Below are 15,284 nucleotides of genomic sequence, written 5' to 3'. Positions count from 1 at the left end.
ATAGAGTGAACCTCGTGTGCCAGGGTACTCAGTGTTTGGATGGCTGCCATCGACATTTATCTAACTTTCTGCACAGCACGCAGGCCGTGGAGTTGCTTTTCGTTGCTAGGTTTCTGCTTGAAGAGGCAGATAGTCACAGGTGCCCATCACCCCGCGGCAGTCCTCTCCACCTTCACCCCACGTGTGCCCCGGTAAGGGATGCGGAGCGCCCAGTCCTGCCACTGCTGTCAGGAGACGGGCGCTGCCCTGCGCCCCTCCCCTTCCCCCGGCCCACCGCTCCCGCGCCCCGAAGCGCGGCTGGTGCGGGCGCGGGGAGGGGTCGCGCCATCCCGCAGCGCCGGGAGGAAGTGACATGTGGCAGCGGCGGAGAGGGAAGGCGAGGGGCGCTCTGTTCCCGGCGTGGAGCCGCCCGGCGGGTGGAGCCTGCCGGCCCCGCCCGAGCCTCCCTCCCGCTCCCGCCGCGTGCGAACTAGTGGCAGCCGGTGCGGCTCTGCCGCCGCCCGCTCCCGGCGCCCCAGCGCGGCACGGCTGCCAGGCTGCCAAGCCGCCGGCGCCAGGTACGTGCCCGTCTCCCCGCGACCTGCGCGCTCCTCAGGTGCGGGGCCGCTCTCCCCGCTCCGCCCGGCGCGCTGCCCGAGCCGGCCCCTCCCCGGCGCGCTGTAGCGGCGCGGCCCCGGCAGCTGCCGGCGGGGCGAGGGATGCGGGCGCGAGTTCCCTGGTTTATTCTCCGCCGCCGCCCGGACCCGTCGCGTCGTGTCTCCCGCGGCCGCCGGGAATTTTCCTGCTGCCCGCTGGCCCCCTTTGTGTAGCGAGCGCTGCCTGCGCCGGGGTTTCCGTGGAAACGGCGGAGCTACGGGCGCCCAGCCCCGCCGAGCTCCCCTCCGCCGGCTGCGGCTTCCACTTTCCCTTCGGTGCTCCCCGCCCGGGGAGCTGGCAGTGGCCGGGGAGGGGGCGGGCGGTGCGGTTGCCGGGGGAACGGCGGGTGCGATCGCCGGATCGGTGCCGCCTCCCCGAGCGGGCGCGGCGTGCCCGGTCACAGCGTGCCCCGGTGGTGGGTCTGGAGCGGGCGGGCTCGGGCACAGCGTGCCCCGGTGGCGGGTCCGGAGCGGGCGGGCTCAGTCAGACCGTGCCCCGGTGGCGGGTCCGGAGCGGGCGGGCTCGCTTACAGGTCCGTCGTGGCGGCTGTTCTGTCCGCGGTACCTGGAAGTCCGTGAGCTGAGGCGGAGGAGAGCGACGGGCTGCCTCCCTGGTGATGTGTTCACGCATTATAGCTGTGCCTTTCACCTGTCTGCGTCTCTTCAAAAAGATATTTAAGCTGAGTTAAATAATGGCCACAAACTGACTTACGGTGTATCGACTGATACCATGTGTTGAAGGGTATTTCAATAACAAGTTATGCCTTTTAGCATTTATTTCAACAAGTGAGCACTCCAATGCCTGAAAGGACGACCCCCAAGAGTCTGTTTCAGCAATGTCTCTCGGAGACTTCTGATCTTTATCTCTGATGCGCATTTCTAAGAGTTGTGTTTTCAGTCGGTTTGCAGTCATCTAAGCGTGATGTACCTTATACAGGTGCTTGCGTGGGAGGGAGCAACCTTGTTGCTACATGAAAACCGAAAATGCTTTACAAGAGGTAAAAAGATGCCAGAAATTCTCAAAAAAACCCCAAAATAACCAAACCCAAGCATTTCTTTAAAAAATAGTGATGCGTCCAGCCCAGAAAGTTGTACCAGGCGATTGTAGTCTCAGCTTGTACTGATAATGACTTCACGCTAAAAGTAAGTAACAAAAGAATTAAAAACTAGTAGAGTAGAGAAACCATTATGGAACAACTTAGGCCAGAATTTGTAGCCTTCTCTTTTTTCTCTAACTTGTCATCTGAATGATAAGATTGCTGTAGATGTACAGATGTCTGTTTATATATGCCAGGACTATTTCTGTATAAAGACTGATTGGGTGGATCATTAGAATAGTTGATATGTTCTAAATGTTTGTGTTCATTTACTGACCAGCAGCTTTCTCTAGATGCTTGTATCTGATAAAATGCCTAGGTTTTCCAAATAATATAGATTAAAACACATGTTTATTCAGTTTAGAAGTTTATGTAAATATTATGTAAAGCTTTGCTCTTTCCTGTTAATGTTTTGCATTAACAGTGCCTGAATAAGCTGTATTGAAAAATGAAACTTTAACCGTGTTTTGTGGCTGATGGGGCCAGGTTTCATGGGGAAGAATATATTGGGAAGCTGGCAGTGAACAGAGAAACTGTTGCAAGCTGCTGATGGATAAAGGTTGCTCTTAAGCAAAGTTTAGTTGTGTTGTTGGCAAGCACTTTAACAGATTTCAGTAAGTGCTTCACAGGGAGCTGTAAGTAATATATCTTAGAAGTGGAGAAACTGCAGAGGTTAGCGCTTACCCAGAGTTACAGGCCAGGGAATGCTGTGCCTAGAGCACAGTAATTAACTATGTTTCTTGAAACCCCATAGGTGTCTGTTTGGTAGGGACATTGTTTTTTCAGTCAGTCTTATTCTGTCCAGCCAAATTGCAGAGGCAGTGAAGCAGTGTTCATCACTGAAGTGGGGTGTGCTCTCCTCGAGTGATGGGTTTACATCACTTACAGTTTAGTGTACTTACTGTACCGTAGCAGAGAAGAGCTCTGTAGGAGGAGGGTTCTCTGCAGGTGATGGATGAGAATCCTATGGCTGTACTCTGCTCTGCTGAAAAGGCTGATTTTTTTCTGTTGTGTACCCTGTTTTTAATGCTGGAAGGTGAAGACTGGGAGGAGTGCCCCTTGAAATCTCTTCATGCAGGGGGAGACTGTCACAACTGTTCTGAGTGTAACAAGATACTATTCGTGTGTTACAAATGAGCACGTGCAGCCTTTAGAACTTGTATTAGTCATTTGATCTTAACATTTAAATGTGAAATTTCCCCTGCGTGATTCCCTAACTAACAGCATCACTACTACTGCTGTTGGTATGTCCTGATAAGGGAGCAGATCAGCAAGTGGGCAACAATGCATAATAGTGCACTGTACATATGCTTTGCTCAGCAAAATCTTTTGCAACTGTGGGCCTTGCTCACTAAGGAAAACATATAAGTCAAGGCAACTGTCTCCTCAGGTGAGATTTAGCTATACTGAATGTAGTGGGCTTCACTAGAAATGTGACTGACAGCGGTATGCTATGTGCTTTGTTGCCTTTCAACACTGGCATGTGGCAGCTGAGTATGTATTTTTTCCCTGAAGTGCTTTGTCTGTGGGATGGCTTTGGCCACTGATTCAGTTTCAGGTGCTTGGGAAAGTTTGCTCATCAGACCGTTGTTTGGTGGTCTTGGGCTTATTCGCATCTGACTGTGTGGTGAGTACCCTCATCACCTCTGACTAATGCTCCTGTGCTGCTCGGAAACTGCTGACTCACTTCATTTTCGTGCTTTTCCCCTGTCCTCCTCCAGTGCCTTGGACTAGAGATGGGGTAGGGCCCCAGGGAAGGTCAGGGAAAGAGGAAATGGAAATAAATGAGAATAACTGTGTTTTGCAGCACGGATGAAGATACTGCAAAGATCTCTTTTTGATAATTTGAGAAAAAGATGGTGGCTGTAATAGATTTGCTGAAATGGTACATAAGACGTGTGTTAGGAACTGGGCAGATGAGTCTTAACAACTGGAGTGAGCCCACAGTTGGGAGATGCTGGGTTGTGGTCCTGCTAGTGGTCTGCTCTTCAACTTAAAGCGTTTTTACTTCTATGCCTTTGTTTTGACCTTCTGCCCCTCTGTCTGTCTTGTTACATTCTGCTACAAAGAGCTTTACGCAGAAATAATTTTCTCCTGCTTGCAAAAAGAACAGGAACAGGGAAAGCAATTAACCAGTTCTAGGCTGGAAACAAGTCAGAGATAGAGGTCACTGAGAGAAGGTTTACTTTCCAGAAGGTTAGGAGCTTCAGGCAAAGACAAGCACACTGATTTCACTTGCATGTGAAACTGTTTATTAACGTGAAAAATTTCTGACGTGCACCAGATTTCTTTTTAGTCAGACAAAGTTAAATTTCAGTCACATTTTCCCAGTAGGTTTCACATGAATGAAAAGGTTTTCCTATGGTGATTCAGTTGGCAGACTAGGCAAGTTTTTTCACCTATCAGAAAAAGGGTAAGACTCAATTTAAAACGTGGTGTTTAAGACAGACAAAGAATATTTTTGGGGGAATTCTATACATAGAAATGGCACATGATTTCAAGTGACAGCTACTGTGTGAAAGTTAAACTGTGTCCTGCTTCTCCTCATCTCCACATTATCGCAGTCTTCACACATCGTAGTTTGCCTCTTACCATGTTTTTCAGCACTTTAGAAAATACCATTACTGCAGATGCTGCTTTGCACTTCTGGAAGGTCTGGAAGCATTCTGTCTACAGCAGACTACACCTGTACTTAAATAATTTATGAGGTTTCCCCCCTTCAAGTCACAGGTGGTTGTCAGGGGCTAATTCTGTGATTCTGTGTATCACTGTAAGATTTTACATGCCTGTGCCCCTGACCGTGTACATAAATATTGCATTTTACCCAAGATGCAGACAGAGAAAAGTTTTATTTTGAATTTAAGCCTTGTAAAACCATCTCAAATGCATTTGAAGTTAGGAGGAGAAATTCTCAAAGCCAGGCTTTTAAAAGTACTTGGGTTTCTGCGGTTGTTCAGAGGTGATATAGAAAATTCAGGTAGGTGTTGATGTACTTAATGCTTAATTAACTGCAAAATTTATAAAAGTATTACTGGATTCTTAGCAGCACATTTGGTAACTGTTATCTACACATGTGCCATCCAGTAAAGTAAATGCTGTCAAATCAAGCACTGTCTCTGAATGATTTTGCTGGATGTTTAAGGTGCTTTTGACTAGCCCTGGCTTTAGGTGCTAAGAATACAAGATCATTGATTAATTTCATATTTGGCTGATTTGGAGTCCTAATGTTTGATAAACAACAAGGACTATTGAAGCTTGTTGAGAGATTTCTTTTGGCTTCAACAGCATTTGAATCATGTCCAAAATGAAACCTCCCTTTATTACTGGACTTAATAAATCTAGGGTTTGTGATAGAGGCTTTTATTCTCTGAAGTTCTTATATTAAATCAAGCTGTTAGGGACTATCAGGGAAAATGAGGAGGCTGAAAGTATTCTGAGTTCAGGGTGTGGCAAAATAGTTCTCAACACTTGTATCACATGAGGCAGAGGTGAGTGAAAACTAAATGTAAAAAGGGACTGCTAAAATGTGGATAAAGCCATCACCATGTTTATTTGGGTTTTTACCTGGCATTTGAATGTCTGGTTTTGTGTGTAGGTGCGGCTGAGCCTTTCACTGAAGCTGGCATCTTATTTTTTGGAACTGTGCCAATCATATCTCAGCTATAAGATGTTTTTCTAAGTATTGGGTGTTACCTCTTTAAGGCAAGAATAGGTTTTCTTTGAATAATAAACCTGAAAGCTTCCTTGCCACATTCATTCTTCAGTTGAACTATTTTCTACAGGAAGAACCATTAGACAATATTTAATGAATAAATATTAATAATCCTGTGTATCTCTTGGTGTGGCTACATCTTGTGTTTGCATTGTCATTTCCAGTTTTGGAATGCAGTTTTCATAAAGGAGAAATTCAGCTGCCTTAGACTCTTCAGTGTCATATGATAGAATACAGACAAATAAATACTTGGAGATTAAAAAAAACCCCTTGTGAGTCTATTTCTGTTTAATGTTTCCTTAGTATTCAAAGAACATACTAATGTTACTTCATATTAATTAAAAATATGCAAATGGCTTAGCTGAAGGAGGCAGTCTACTGTCATAGAAGATAAAAAAACCCTCACAGCTCACTTGAAGCTGTAATCAGGTGAATGGCACTTTTCATTTCCAGTGCTCTTAGCAATGTCATGTGATTTGTACTGGAAGCTTTTGGATTCTCTCGTGGAGGAGGTCAGTGCTGTTTCCTCATATCTCAGTGATTCAGAAGCCCAAAGAATGTGGTCTGTGCCATGTATGTGTTGCATTTGGTGGCAGTGTTGGCAGCATGGCTGAAACCTGCCAGATGGGAGAACATAGTTGTCTCCAGCAGGCCATATAGCTGCTTGGAGGAAGGTACCATATTAAAAGTAGCTATACTGTTTTTCTGGGGACAGTAGAAAACCTGCTACCAGTGCACAGTCTGGTGATGGGAGTCCCACTTGTAAGCCAGTGGTACTCTCACCATTGTGTATTTCTCAGCTCAGTGATCAATGCCTTATTGCCGCCACTTTCCACAAATATTTTTTTAAGATTCTTACTGCTACAAATTCTATGTTATTCTTTAGTTGCTGTTTCTGGCTTTTTTAAATGAACAAAAGAGCAGGGCCACACAAGTTAGAAATTAGGCTCCTGGGAAAAGGCTTAGACTGCCCAAAATTACTAAATGTAAATCACAATTCCAGATGATATAAAGAAGTTGTTTTACGGGAGTGTCCTGAGGAAACAAAGCTATTCTTTTCCCAGTGCTGGTGATTTTTATCTTCTGATTGTTGTTCTGACAGCATCTATCAATGCCTTTAATTCCTTCTTAGGTAGGAATAATGAGGGAGATGTACATTTGTGTGCCTACTTGGTACTTAAGTTATAACTTAGAATTTATGGTACAGAACCATCTAAGTTTGGTTTTCATTTTTTGAGGAATGGAGAAAGGAAAGGAAAGTAGAGTTCATTAGCTCTTACATACATGGTAAGTTGTACCATATCCTGCATGCATCAACTGGTGTCACTGAACATCCTTTTGGGATGTGTCTGTTCCCTCTGTACTCTCTATGCGTAGCCTTTCAGAAGCTGTTGGAAGGAAAACTTGAGTGTGGGCAAGAAGGCAAATAAAAGAGGAGGATGGAAAGTACCATTTTATGTTGAAAGCCAGAGCCTGGGGAACTGGCAGGTTTTGGTTCTGGTGTTGGCTGTTCTATGGGTTTGCCTCATGACTGTCAGAAGCTCTCTTATGACTGTTCTAACTTCCCTACGTGTAAGAGAGGGGCAGTAAGACAAATGTTCCCAGATTTACTTCACTAGTGCCTGTAGATTTTCATATCAGAGGGGATGGATAAATCCAGGAAAAAAATTGACAAAATCCAGCTTTCTAATCCTATATATAAAGGATTGGACACTGTCTATAGAAGTGAACTTAGTCGTGCTGCTAAATCTGCTGAGTGGATGTGAAACTTCTTTGCCTGGATACAACTGCTCACACTGTGCTGTGTTACTTAGTCTGTCTGTTGCAGAACTGGAGTTGGGAGGTGATACTTTTGTAGTCTAACTTTGCAACCAACTAATTGTGGGTAAGAATAGGAGGATTAAATATTTAAAGCTTTGATCTAAATGTGATTTGTGTTTTCTTGTTGCCTCAAGTGTAAAGTTGGTTTGAATGCAGGGCAAGTATTTTGTCTGTGGAGAGCATAGGCAGTTCCTGTACCTTGTGCTGACCCTATGCATTGCTGTGAATGTAATTTACAGTTCTTTAAACAAAGGTGAGAGCTATTTGACAAGCATAAGCCATGAGTCTTCATAGGAGGGGCCTTCTTTCCAAAACTTACCTCTTATCAAGAAAATGTTTGGACTCCCACGACAATTTAAGAACAAAAATAAAAAAAGCAGCCCTGGTTTTATACCAGCTCCTGAAGACGTTTTCTCAGCCTTCTTCAATACCCCCATCTTTTTGTGCTCTTCTAAAACAAATGTTTTTATCATAACCACTGAAGAACTCAGTAGCTACTCCTGTGTTGGATCTGTTCCTGAAATGCCCAGAGTAGAGGTGATCAGTGCACCCTTGATGCGGGGGAAGTATCATGATGCAGGTGACAGCATCCTGCTGTACTGCCCCCCACCGCCTCTGTAGTTTTTGATATGTTAATGTCCTGTGTACAGGAGTGATCTCACTATTGAGAGATTTCTCACAGGCTGTGCACTGAGGACCAATGGCTTAACTAGACAGACTCTGACCTCTGTACCTCAAATGTACAGTTGCCTCAAATAGTCCATGACTTCTCTACATAATTTCATGTATCATAAATGTGGAAGTGTCTCTGCTTAGGGATGTATGTATATATATTTTTATTTGCAAAGGCTTAGTTTGTTGGAAACATTCAGATTCAGCCACCTTGACTTTCACAGAAAGCCAGATCATCCAGTGAAGTGACTTCATAGAAACACATTTTGGGGGGACTGGTTTTTATAGAGGGGAATGGCAAATGACTAAGCACTTAATATTGCCCATGAAAGCAAGTATTAAATTGGCTATGAGCATGTGTTATAGCTGCATGTCCTATACCCTTTGAGGTTATTCACCTTGGTTATTTTTGAGGAACTATCCAGGTTGCTTTTATTTGTGTGACAGCATAGCCCACATCCTGCTTAGGTTCTCAGTATTCTTTCTTATGAGATTTTTGCTCTTTAGTCCTGCTCCCTTGCTCAGTCCCTAAATTTTACTGGTGTGTGTTGTGTTGCCCTTGGTGGCAGTGCAAGTGACTTTTTAGGTTAATGATGCAGACAAGTAAAATACAAAACAGAGGGACTTGGTTGTCCCTGAAACTGAACTCTGGGACTGAACTCTTATAGACTCATCCAGATCTTGAGTATCTTAGTGCATCTTTTTATTGTAGTTTTTCCAAGTCAGTTGCAGATAATTATGCATTACATATATATATATATATGTGTGTGTGTGTGTGTGTGTGTGTGTATACATATATGCATATACATATATATATATATATATATATATATAAATGTATTAAAATACAGAAATCTGTGGGGGACAGTTGAAGAGCAGCACTTGGCATTCTGGAAAGAAGCAACTTGTTTTCCAGTGCTATTTTTGTGAACTTCATGTTCTTCACCCAAGATAACTGCTGTACTTCACTCTGATGTGGTTTTTGAGGATCTCTAGGAGCTTGGAACAGAAGTGCTTAACTTCAAGGGGTTTACTCTCTTCAAATAAATAGCACCCCACCTAGTCCTGCAGTCCCTAAATGCTGCATCTCCAAGGAGTTTTGCATTGATGTGTTTAAATTCATCTCCTTATGGCTTCCTTGTTCAGCTGTCTTCTTGAATATTTCGTCCTTCTGGAAGAAGAATCAAAACTAAACTGCTTCTGACCAGAGTTTGGCAGTGGCTCCCTGTCTTTCCCACTTCTTCCCAGACTATGCATGCCTTGCTGTATAAACACTTTGCTTCGTTGCTGGAACAGGCATTGAGGCTCACACAGCTCTCCTGTGCATTTTGCCAACAGAGTACACATACACAGAAAGAGAACTTGCATCCTGGCAGGCATACAGAGTTTGCATAGCTGTTTTTCCTACATTAGATCACAGCAGGGAAAATTGAAAAGGAGAAGGATAAAGCATTATGGTATGATAACCATTTCAAAAACTTCTGGGTTACTTTCACTTCTTCAGTTACACAAATTGTCTCTGTACTCAATAGAAAATGAACAATAATTCAGTTTTATAGCAAGTATAAAAATTGGAAATTCTAAAGCTTGCTGGTAGATGGTATTCAATCTTCAGCCTTAGAAACTGCCAAACTGACAGATCTCTGCTTTGTAGCAGTGTGCTGTTCAGGAATGCAGGACTGCTTATGAAAATCTAAAAGCATTCCTAAGTTCCCTTAGCTTTGGGGGAAGATCTTAAGATGCGCTCAAATTCTTCCCTGATTTGAAACTTTTTGGAGAAGATGTGGTGGGTTAACCTTGGCTGCCTTCCACATTCACATCAAGTGGCTTCCTCACTCCTCTTCCTCAGCTGGACAAGGGAAGAAAATAGCATGAAAAACCTTGTGGGTTGAGATAAGGACAGGGAGATCACCCCCCAGTTACCATGATGCTCAAAACAGACTCCACTTGGGGAATTGTAATATGATTAATTGTCAACTGATAATAAAGTAGAGAAGTGAAAAACAGATTGTAAACTAAAACCACCTTTCCCCCAAGTCCCCCTTTTTTCCCAAGGTCAGCTTGATTTTAGACTCTGCCTCTCTGCTGCACCCCAAGTGATGCAAGTGAATGGGGAAGAGAGAGAGGTTGCAGTCAGTTCTTAACAGTTCCTCTTTGCAGTTCCTTCTTCACTGTGCTATTCCCCTGCCACTGCGGAGGTCCCTTCCACATTACATGGTTCTTCAGAAAGAGATTGCTCCAGCCTGCGACCCTCCTGGACTGCATTCCCTGCCAGAAAACCTGTTCCTATGTGGGTTCCTGCCCATAAGCTGTGGTTTCCTTCAGGGCATCTGCTGCCTCGTGAGGTTCTCCCTGTGCTGCAGTGTGTATATCTCTTCTGCCATGATCTTTTATGGGCTGCATATGGAATAGCCACAATCTTCACCACAGGCTGCAGGAGAGTGCCTAAAGCATATCCTTCCCCACCTTCTTAACTGACCTTGGTTCTGCAGGGCTGTTCCTCTCATCTGTTTCTCTCACTCACAGATGCTGTGCAGCATTTTTTAATCCTTTCTTAAACATTATCATAGGTGTGTCACTAGTGCCACTGATGGGTTCAGCTTTGGCCAGTGGTGAGTCCCTTCTGGAACCGGCTCTGTTTGATGTGGGGACGGGTCCGGGTGTCTTCCCACAGAAGTAATCTCTGCAGTCCACCTGACAACAAAACCTTGCCATATAAATGCAACACAGGGGATAATGCTCTAGTAGTTGCTTTTGAGGGAAATGGGAAGTGTTTTAAACCCTAATTAAACCCTAATTAAGCATGAGGCAAATAGATGGATAATTCTTCCTCCAGACTTGGTTGGTTTTTGTTTTTTGTTGGAGTGGTGTGTACAGATAGTCTCATTTGTAGGTGAATACATACACGGCTGTGACTCAATTATTTCTAACTTTTGATGCTCACTGACAAGAAGAGAAGAGCACAAGGGCTTCCTTTAACTTGCTTTGTATGTGCATTTCATATACAGCGGTGTTGTTAAAATGGACTCAGATGTGAAATACAGGGTTGCTATCTGCTGTTTTCACAGAATTATAGAATCAGTTATGTTAGAAAAGATGTCGGAGACCATCAAGTCCAATCTATGACCAAACACCACCTTGTCAACTAGACCATGGCACTAAGTGCCATGTCCAGTCTTACCTTAAATGCCTTCAGGGAGTGTGACTCCACCACCTCCCTGGGCAGTCCATTCCAATATCTAATCACCCTTTCTGTAAGAAATTCCCCCTGATGTCCAGTCTGAACCTCCCCTGGCACAGCTTGAGTCCCTGTCCTCTCATCTTGTCCTCAATTGCCTGGAAGAACAAACTGACCCTCACTCGGCTACAATCTCCTTTCAGGCTGTACAGAGGGATAAGGTCTCTCCTGAGCCTCCTCTTCTCCAGGCTAAGCCACCCCAGGTCCCTCAGCCATTCCTCATAGGACCTGTGCTACAGACCCTTCACCAGCTTTGTTGCCCTTCTCTGGACTCGCTCCAGTGCCTAAATGTCCATCTTGTAGTGGGGAGTCCAGAACTGGACACAGTAATTGAGATGTGGTCTCACCAGTGTTGAGTACAGAGGTTTTGATGGCAACTGAAATTCACTTGAGACACTACGGAAACTACTTAATCTGACCTGAGATATTTTCATAATCTTAGTGTCTGTAACTCATCCACCCGAGAATCTCATTTAGATGAGAAAATGCAAGAACAGGCATCATCACCAGTTTAGTTGTTCTTAACATGCAGCAAAGCATTTAAGGACTTCATCAGGGTAGACTTAAGTGAAAACTTGCATAAGCTTGAAACATGTTGTACTGAAAATAAAAAAAGAGGTATAGTGCTGACTCTCCTCTATTTGTAAGTATGGACAATATCAGCTCAATCTAGATGCTGTCAAATAGGTACCATGTTGCTTTCCATGCTCCAAGGAATTTATTTGCTACATAAACTTAGGGAAACAGTGGGTGACAGTTCCTTTCTTCATTCTTACGCTTTCTGTAAAAGTACAAGCAGTTGTTTTCTCTGAGATCTCTAGTTGTAGTCTCAAAACACAGACTTGGAAGTATAAAATAGAATAGTTCATTGGCAGCAGCTTCTGCTGGCATGGAATTGTTCACCTTGCATATCACTTCTACATCCTTCTAGTCTATTAGTCTAAGCAGAAGGAAATACTAAGAGTATTTGAAGGAGAAAATGCAATGGATTCTGCTGAAGAATGAAACTTGGAGGAAAAGGTGTTAGAATGGATAGTCGTGTAGTGTGCTTTAAACCTGATCATGTAATCTCTTAGTCACAAGAATGGATACTTGTTGACTTGCTCCCTAGACAGACATTTGAGGTTTTAGTATTTGGTTCTGTATTCAAAGGAAAACTGTTATTAAGGAATGCCCCTATCTGGTTTAGATGCACTGGCTGGCCATTTTCTCCTAATTAATTTTAAGGGGTGTTTGATAGAAGAGAGAGAGCTTCTTGGCAGCTCTCTGATCTTAATAGCTTCTGAGAAAATGCATTGATTGGCCCTTTTGTTTTCAAAAGATTGCTGTAATTTTCAGTCATTATCTATGAGGAAATCAGTGTAATTTATTAAACCAGCATCATGGATTAAGAATTAAAGACCTGATTCTTTTAGCACTTAAACTAGTGTTTTGTTGTTACCCATGAGGAGCTTTAGTAAGACAAGATTAAGTGGAAGATGTTCCTGTGAACTCTTAAAAAGCAAGTTTCTAGATCTCTTTTGTAAGTTCAGAACTGATTCTTTTTGTTGCTTGTACCAAGAATAAACTGTATTTCTTGGACTTTGTGTAGGAAAACAGTCTAAAAACTATTTTATTAAAAAAAATCATGTAAGAATGAGCTTCTATCTGAGGAACAATACTTAGCTAGCACTCTGTATACAATGCTTGAATTGCAAATTCTATAGGGAAAACAGCTTGCATTTAATCAGAAGAGAAAATTATTCTGTGTAGTCTCTACTTTTCAGAAAAGAAAAATTTAAGCAGGGTCTCTGACATCTTGTTCCTTTTGCGAGCAAGCTGGGTTAGATGCATTTCAGTGGTGCTGCTTAAGTAGATTTAGTTTGCCTTAAAAACAGGTGTTAGAAACTTTACAGAATTGAAATATGATGGCTGAGGTATTAAAGTGAGAAAGAAATTACTTTCAGAGATTCCATTGTGACTTCACAAAATGTTAAGACAATAATTGTTTAATCAGGATCATCTCATCTTTCCATATTTTAATTCTGTGAAGTTTTGTTTTAAAGACCCAGCATGAAGTAAATCATTCACATAAACATAACGTTTAAATGCAGTTTGACTGCTATTATAATAAAAAGTTACAAAAAAACCCTGAATTGATGAACTAATTGGGGGACAAATTCTTCCGTGTTGTGAAGTATGTCAGTCAGCTGCTTGCTACAGTAGATTTCCATTGATCATATCAAATAGTAAGTTTTTAAGTTTCCACTCTAAGTAGATAGTGCTCCAGTCTTATTTATGGCTGGGTTTTTTATTTTTAATCCAGTGCCTGACTGATCTCTGAGAATTACATTAGATTAGAGCGATTCTGTGGGATGGAGTTAAGCAGGCTGACTAACACAAAATGACTTTTGATCAGTTTTAGCCAGGGACAGTAGGATAAACCAGTTGTCAGGGTTTTGGACACTGTACAATCTTTTAAATGATCCACTTGTAAGCAGCTGGTTGCTTGCTTCCATTCTGTCTGTTTTAAAGAAGTTTTCTGCCTTTTTTTTTTAACTTTTGGCTCTGTCTTCAGAGTGTGCGATGGAGTTGCTGAAGAATGAAACACAGCAATGGTTTCTACTAGACATTCTGCTTAGCCTTCAACAAAAACAAAGCCTTTGGTCAAAGTCCAAGCTAGTAAATTGTCTGCCACCCTAAGAATCATAACTTTAATAGAAAGGCTGGTTAATGCTGCAAAAGCTTTTTGCAAGTATTATGACAGTGGTTACTATAAAGAATAAAGGCCTGTTCTGCCATTCTGAGCTACAGCTGGTGTCAGCTGTGGTACTGAATAGTACAGCAAGATAAAGGGAACAAAAGGGCACATTTTGTCTGCTAATAATAGGTTTGGGACTGCCATAAACTCTTTATATAAATTATACAACAATACCAATTCTCTTTCTTAAATTTTTTTTCATTTTCCTTGTGGCTGAAAACCTGGCTAAATAACTTCCGAAAGCTTTGCAGTGATTCCTGTGTGTGCTCTTTGCTGTGGTAAGCAGAGTCAGCAAGGGCAGTAAAACAAATGTTTCAGGACACTGATCTAGACACAGTGCCTCACATACTGGGGTCTCACATAAACTAAAAGGGTAGGCCTAAAGATTTTTTCATCAGTTAATTCCCTGGGATGCTGACAGCTGCTGTTTTGTTATTGCCATGTGACTGGCACATTCAGTAATACTATCTCAGGCCTTCCTCCCTGGGAAAACTCTTCTATGCCTTAGATGGGGAAACAGTGGAGGAATGGAACAGGGTGGCAGCACCTCCTGTTTAACTGTATTCAGAATACTGGGGATTGTTTACTAAGGGATCATGTCTTCATGACAAGAGCTGGTTGTACTGATGGTGGGGGCAGGTCAGTACAGTATTTATTGGTCAGAATACTCTGCAGAGGACTCTTCCTCTGAATGCTCAACTGCTAAGGTTGGACTGGACCTTTCCAAAATTATAAAAACATTTTGTAAGTAACCTAAGAGTTGATTTCCTTTTGGAAACACTGCTGGGTCACGGGTCATTGCTGGTATTGATGTTTCCTTTCTGGGTTTATGGATTATAACTGACAGAATTGCAGTTTCAAGGAATAATTGAACAAATTGTGTGTATTGTGCATAGCCAAGCTTTTATTCTCTCGCCAAAATCAACTGTTTTTTGAATGTGAGATGGGAACAAGACAATGAGGCTAGAATTACGGGGCTGCTGCTACCTCTTGGTTGGGGAGCATGGCTGGCATAACTTGTAGAGAAAGGCACAAGTTCCTAACAAAGCTCTAAAGCTTGTGTTTACTTTGGAGCTGCTCTTAAAGATAGCAGAGGTCATTGTATATGTCTTATGAAGTACAGACAATTCAAATAAAAATATAAGTGGATTATTTACTCATATTTTGTCAGTAAAGACCTGTAGTCCAAGGAGTGGAGTCATATGCTCATGGGTTTTGCAGAACTAGGATTGAAATGTGAAAATTTGTTTCCAAAGCCAAATATAAATTGATTCAGAAATACAGTATTTTCTTTCCATGCTTACTTTTGCAACTATTGTCATCAGGGCTTTTTCTGCAATAAATTTAAGTTCCATTTTAGTGTATTTAA

At 42.7% G+C, this 15,284-nt stretch overlaps 1 protein-coding gene across 2 annotated transcripts in view; it reads left to right on the top strand.

Moving 5' to 3' along the window:
* The first annotated feature begins 363 nt into the window (after positions 1 to 363).
* The window catches only part of AGPAT4 (1-acylglycerol-3-phosphate O-acyltransferase 4), a 78,442-nt gene continuing 63,521 nt past the window's right edge, over positions 364 to 15,284 (top strand). For both annotated transcript variants that reach the window (XM_071549416.1, XM_071549415.1), the window contains exon 1: positions 364 to 557. The gene's annotated coding sequence lies outside the window, so the exon portion shown is untranslated. The remainder of the gene's footprint in view (positions 558 to 15,284) is intronic.

Source organism: Pithys albifrons, chromosome 2, assembly GCF_047495875.1.
Source record: "Pithys albifrons albifrons isolate INPA30051 chromosome 2, PitAlb_v1, whole genome shotgun sequence".
Classification (NCBI taxonomy): Eukaryota; Metazoa; Chordata; class Aves; order Passeriformes; family Thamnophilidae; genus Pithys; species Pithys albifrons.
Note: the sequence above shows the minus strand (reverse complement) of the source record. Positions and strands in the feature narration are given on the sequence as shown.